The sequence below is a fragment of the Pipistrellus hanaki genome, assembly GCF_964339955.1.
Source record: "Pipistrellus hanaki genome assembly, chromosome: 18".
In the NCBI taxonomy this organism is placed as follows: Eukaryota; Metazoa; Chordata; class Mammalia; order Chiroptera; family Vespertilionidae; genus Pipistrellus; species Pipistrellus hanaki.
Window position 1 is genome coordinate 26,529,752 of NC_140520.1, and position 5,557 is coordinate 26,535,308.

A 5,557-nucleotide genomic window follows, 5' to 3' on the forward strand; every position below is an offset into this window, starting at 1 on the left:
ATCTCCTGGGCTGGGGCTCTGGCACCTGTGGTTTTTCAAAGCTCCCCCAGGGCCTTTGGGGGAAAGATGGGCCTTATGCGGCCCAGGCGATTCTGATGTTGGGCCAGGGAGGGAGCCCCTGCAGAGATGCCTCAAAGCGCCCAGGTGAGACCTGCTGGGCCTGGACAGCCCAGGCGGCATCTGAAACAACTGGGAGGTGATGAGCAGCATGATATCGTGAAAAGAACGCAGGACTGACGAGATATTAGGGATTTGAAGACTCTTTGTGACTTCAGGCAAGTCATCTAACATTCAGGGCCTCAATTTCCCCGCCCATAACGTAAAGATAGAACCTGTGCAAGCGGGGGGAGGGAAGGGGCGTTGCTCTGATGTATAGACACGCTTGTAGTATTGGACGCCAAGAGTCCACTGTTGTTTTTTGAGAAAGAACTCATTCAAGAGAAAAGGTAGATAGATGGTCTTAGCCAAGAGTGGTGAGAACATATTTGGGGACAGAACAGAGGAGGAACAGCTCGGGGGACTACTGGTGTTGGCCAGTCAGCCTGGCCCCTGCAGGCTGGTGCCGAGGAAGGCTGGGTACCCAGGAACCTTGGTGAGACTCTGGGAGCCTAAGGCCACCAGCGTGGGAACTGAGTGTGGCCCTGGGCAGAGGCAGAACCTCCCCCTCGCGGGAGGGCGCCCTGCACCAGGGCTGTCTGGCTCACTCTGTGGGAACTGGTACCTGCCAGGGCAACATCCACCCACCTGCCACCCCCCGCCCCCCACCCCATGTAGCACCTGTCAAGCTTTGGAGGCAGCTGCTTCGGATGTCACGGCAGAGAGCTGAACCCAGAGGCCAGACTCAGTTCCCCAGCTCAGGTAGGAGCCTCCTGGGACAGCCCCAGAGGGACCGCCCCTGAGTCAGAGGCAGGCCGGATTCCGAGTAAATACTGAATAAAGGTAGCTATTATTGTCATTATTATCTCACCACTAGTTAGCGGCTGACATGGGGCGAGCATCCAAGCCTCCTGATCCTGGATCCAATGTTCTTTCCAACACGTCACTCTGAATGTGCACACAGCCAGACTCAGAGCTTGGCAGACAGAACACATGGCCACTGCCCTGGGACCATCAAACTGTGAGACCCGAAAGCAGCGCTGAGCCCTGAGGCACAGGTAGCTGGAGGAAGAGGAGGTCAGCAGTGCAACTTCGGGTCCTTGGGGAAGCCCTCTGGCTGCTGCTGTTAGCATTTCATTAGAGAACTATTGGGAACCAAAAATAGAAGTTCTCAGGGGAGCTTAATCCTCTGGGCTTTTACAAAACAGTGTCTGGAGAGTTCCATGCATCAACCACCAGGGGGCCCTATTGTCCCGTGAAAGTAGTTGCTGATGGCTCAAAAGTTGTTTCCATGAAAATCCCAGCCCCCTTCAGCAACCTTATGGCCCAGCCTTGTCCTGCTCAGGACCCTGTGGCCGGTCCCCGCCCATCACCAGCTCCCGGTCCTAGGGAAACCTCTTGTAACTCAGCCCCTGCTCTCCTCCTTGGGGACCCTTAAGAGCAGGGACAGTTCTTGCATTTATTTTTCTGCATTTATTTTCCTGCCTTCTTCCCCCACCTAATCCCTCCTGCAGGACCTAGCACAGTGCTGGACACATGGTAGACTTGCAATACCCACATGGTTGGCTGGTGGATGAATATGTGAAATCCAGTGTAACTGATAAATTGTGGGAAGGAAACTGCCTGAGCTTTGAGGGAATGGTGGGAGAGTGTGGAGTGACTGATCAGAGAGAGGGTTATGGCTGATGGTTAGGGGGTCATGAGTAAATGGGAAAGGGGAAGTGAGAGGCTCAAACAGAAAGGCAATGGTTGTATTTCAGGGCTCCAGGTAGTGAAAGGCTGTCCAATGCTGAGGTCACCTTTCCCTGGGGCCCTGGGTGGCAGCACCAGGAATATGGGGCAGGTAGACCCAAGCAGCCCAACCATTGCTCAATTGTCCTCCTGTGAGCCTCACTAGCCCCATGGCATCCTTACCCTTTCCTGTCCACCAGGCTGTGAGCTCCCACAGGTGGGCCTGGATCACACTGCCTTCCTTCACATGTCCTTAGTTCAAGAGAACTTCTTTCAAGAGAAGGCCAGGAATTTGAGTCTCTGCCACAGGCCAGCGTCCTGCGTCCTAATTCCTGCCCTGGGGTGGGCTCCCAGCAGACTGGATCTTCGGTGTGATGAGCAGAGTGGAACAGAGTGAGACATGCATTGGACCCCAGCTCTAGGACCTATCAGTTGTGAGAGGCATGGTTTCCCTAGTGAGTTACCTCTCGTTCCTGAGACCTAGTTTGTCATCTGTCATCCCCCTTGCCCAGGATCAAATGAAGGAGCAAATACTGAGTATCGGCCCATGGCTCAGGCCTAGCTCAATGAAGTGCCACCATCGAAATCATCATCGGCACAGCATGGGCGTGGACAAGGGCCCACTGGGCCACAGCAGCACCCACTAATGGGGTGAGTGGGTAGAAGATGCAGGAAGTAGGTTTGGCTGGATGGGACAAGTACAGGGTGGGCTTGCTCACAAGCCAAGAAGATACAGCAAACTGAATGTCCCAGGAAGTGGGGATGAGAGGAACCCAAAAGTCTCGCTCACCAAGAGCATGGGTGATCAGGCCAGCTCCAGGTAGGACCACCCCCCAACACCTGCTGGGGACCTGGGCTTCCACTCTGGGATACAGGACACCTCGGGGTCCCACTCCAGGCTCGGGGTCCCGCTCTCAGCCGCTGGGTTTCCCCCCTCTTGGTTCTGAGAGCCCTGCTTCCCTCAGTCTGCAGCTCACTCTGCTTCACCCTGTTGGCAACACTTTTCAGTACTCCTCCCCCAGTGCCCTCCACAGCTCATGCCCCCGACTCCCACTGCCAGGGGCTTCCAGAATCTTGGCTTAGGAGCCCCAGCCCTCCTCTCCTCCTAGAGCAGTATTTCCCAAAGTGTGGTACGCATACCCCCAGGGGTGCGGGAAGAGTTTGGTGGGGGTATGCGTTGCACCGGAGTTCGGTGGGGATATGCACTGCACCGTGCTTAGCTGTGCATAATTCTACGTTCTCATGAGTACGAGGGGTACTCAGCGTTACAAAAATTATAGAAGGGGTACACATATGTCAAAAGTTTGGGAAACACTGTCCTAGAGGGAATGGTGGTGACCAGAGCAGGGTCTCAGGCAGGGCCTAGATTGAGGAGGAGGGTTGGAAGAACAAGGCCCTGGGCCTGGCTGGAGGGTGGAGCTGGGCCCAGAGCCAGGGCACTGAAGACTTGGGCAGGGGACCAGACAGCCCAGGTGAGGTCTGGACAGGCCCGGCACAAAGGGCACACCTGATACCAGGCCAGGTCTCTGCAGCAAGGCCGAGTCTCGGGCGGGAGGCTCCTGAAGGGAAGCCCTGGGCTGGGCCAGGCAATCAGAGGAGGACCTCAGTGACCCCACAAGGAGGGGTGGGCAGCCATGAGGGACTGGCAGGGATGAAGTCTGAGCAGGCTTCCTAGAGGGTGGTCTGCAAGAAGCCACCAGAGGAGAGGCAGCTCAGACAGCCCCTGCCTGGCCGGATGGGATGGGATGGGATGGGATGGGATGGGATGGGATGGGATGGGATGGGATGGATGGGATGGGATGGGATGGATGGGATGGGATGGGATGGGATGGGATGGGATGGGATGGATGGGATGGATGGGATGGATGGGATGGGATGGGATGGGATGGGGTGGGATGGGATGGGATGGGATGGGATGGGATGGGATGGGATGGATGGGATGGATGGGATGGATGGGATGGGATGGGATGGGATGGGGTGGGATGGGGTGGGATGGGATGGGATGGGATGGGGTGGGATGGGGTGGGATGGGGTGGGATGGGGTGGGATTGGATGGGGTGGGATTGGATGGGATGGGATGGGATGGATGGGATGGGATGGGATGGGATGGGATGGGATGGGATGGGGTGGGATTGGATGGGGTGGGATTGGATGGGGTGGGGTGGGATGGGATGGGATGGGATGGGATGGATGGGATGGGATGGGATGGGGTGGGATGGGGTGGGATGGGATGGGATGGGATGGGATGGATGGGATGGGATGGGATGGGGTGGGGTGGGATTGGATGGAGTGGGGGATGGGATGGGATGGGATGGGATGGGGTGGGATGGGGTGGGATGGGGTGGGATTGGATGGGGTGGGATTGGATGGGATGGGATGGGATGGATGGGATGGATGGGATGGGATGGGATGGGATGGGATGGGATGGGATGGGGTGGGATTGGATGGGGTGGGATGGGGTGGGATGGGATGGGATGGGATGGGATGGATGGGATGGGATGGGATGGGGTGGGGTGGGATTGGATGGAGTGGGGGATGGGATGGGATGGGATGGGATGGGGTGGGATGGGGTGGGATGGGGTGGGATTGGATGGGATGGGATGGGATGGATGGGATGGATGGGATGGGATGGGATGGGATGGGATGGGATGGGATGGGGTGGGATTGGATGGGGTGGGGGATGGGATGGGATGGGATGGGATGGGAAGGGATGGGATGGGATAATTACCTTGGGGGAGGGTTTTCTTCCCTCCCAGCCTCAAGGCTTTCTCAGACTGTCCATGCTGGTTACCATCTGCTATTGTGGTTGCTAGGGAAACCACTTACTATTTTTATATGTTCCCCACATGACAAGGCTGTGGAAAGGCTCAGGTGTGGTAGGTTCAGGAGTGATCCTGAAAGCGAAGCCCACCGGGCTGGGCTTGGAGACTTTGGCTGGAGGTTGGCAGCTGTTCTGATGCCCCAGGAAGGGTTCCGGGATTCAGACCCACATCCCTGAGTGTGGGTGGGAGAAGTCACCAGGGAGAGGAGTGACTTGGGTGTGAGGGTACCAGTGCGTGCATTCATTCATTTTGTCAAACACAGGAGGTACTGGGCATTGTACTAGGTTGGCTCAGGACTGAGGGGTTTCCTGGGATGCAGGACTTCCAGTGCAGAACCTGGAAAGCCCAAAAAGGTTGGCCACCCTAGATGAGGCTCTCCCTGTTTTGGGGAGACAGGCTCATAAGTAGACAATTACAGCAAAGTGGGTGTCAGCTGCCAGGGACCCCAGAGGAGGGGAAGGTTTCCTGGCAGAGGTGCATCTGGATTGAGTCTTGTAAGAAGGAAATATAATTCTTAAAGCAAAAAAATAAAAATGACAAGCAGATGCGGAAGTAGAGGCCAACAGGCAGCAGGCTGTGGGCTCCAGGATCTTGTTTCTTTCTTTGGGTCCTGCAGAGCACAATGATGTAAATCCCCAGCCATCCTGTGTCCCTCCCCTGCGCTGCACCGCCGTGTGGAGCCTGTTCGGGCTGCCTGGGTTTCTGGGTGCTTGGCCCTGGTCAAGGCTGATCTGGGGTCTCCACATGAGACTCTTATTCAGAAAAGACACTTACTGGGGTGCAGGAGGCCTGTGACGTGCAGGGCAGGGAATGGGCAGAGCTCGAGGTCCTGGGGAAGGAGCGGGGAGTGGGGAAACAGTGGTCCTGGGCCTGTTATGCCCAGACTTCGTGATCCCCCAAGGACCACC